This window comes from Sinocyclocheilus anshuiensis, unplaced genomic scaffold, assembly GCF_001515605.1.
Source record: "Sinocyclocheilus anshuiensis isolate Anshui unplaced genomic scaffold, SAMN03320099.WGS_v1.1 scaffold3499, whole genome shotgun sequence".
Lineage (NCBI taxonomy): Eukaryota > Metazoa > Chordata > Actinopteri > Cypriniformes > Cyprinidae > Sinocyclocheilus > Sinocyclocheilus anshuiensis.
In genome coordinates this window covers 36,651-37,656 of record NW_015542592.1, presented here as the reverse complement: position 1 = coordinate 37,656, position 1,006 = coordinate 36,651, and positions in this window count along the sequence as shown.

The window sequence follows — 1,006 nt, the reverse complement described above, 5'->3', positions numbered from 1 at the left end:
AGCTGTGTGTGATTGGTTTCAGGTGAGCTTGTGATTAGTGCAATGGAGCATGGGAAATGTAGTCCAGGGTGATGTGTAACAGTCTGTGTGGCGTGAGAGTCAATATAATGGGAGGGCGACCTCTGGTGGCAAGCAGACGAAAGTTCGTGGACAGGATTCGTGACAGCTTGAGTCCTTAGCCATCTTCAAGAATTGGCTAAAAACACATCTCTTCCATCTTTATTTGACCCTCTAACTCTAGCACGCTCCATTCTAATCTCTCATTCTTTATAAAAAACTTGCCCCTTTTAGACTTGCACTCTATTGATTTACTAACTAAAAAAAAATTCTAAATTAAATTAAATTCTCTAATCTTTTTGCATTCTATCTGTTTTCTTTTTATTTATTATATGATTTAAAAAACCTTGCTATGTGTACTGCATTAACCCTCTATAGTGCCAAAGTCGCAAAATTGCGACAAGATGTCATACTTAATCAAATAATCCCCTTAGTATTCCCTACCACTAGATGGCAGACATGTAGTACTTCGATTCTAGACCAAAATTACTTCACGTTCCTATTCAAAGTGTTTGAAGAAAGAGCAGAGCAAGTGAGCTATCGTGTCATTAATGCGGAAGCAGTTCAGTTCATAGCGTGCGGGTAAGCTGTGAGATTTGTGAGAGAAAATCACCAAATGGCTAATAAAAAGTTGTACCGTGAGGATGTGTTGCAAATGTTATTCACCGATTCTGACTCTGAAGGGGAATATTTGCCTTTTGGAAATGACGATCGGTCGTCTAATAACCGCGCTTCTCCCCGTACATCTTTGCAGCGCAATGGTGCCGCCGTGCAAGGCGAGAGTGTTCACGAAGCACAAACAAGTGATCATTTCGACCCTTTGCCCAACGGGGATGGGGGTGGCAGGGGTGAACGTGGTCGTAGTGTCCATAGAAGAGCTGTTGCTAGAGGTAGAGGCAGCAGGGGTAGGAGAAATAGGGCTGGAAGTAGCACTAGCTCTTTGGATCCA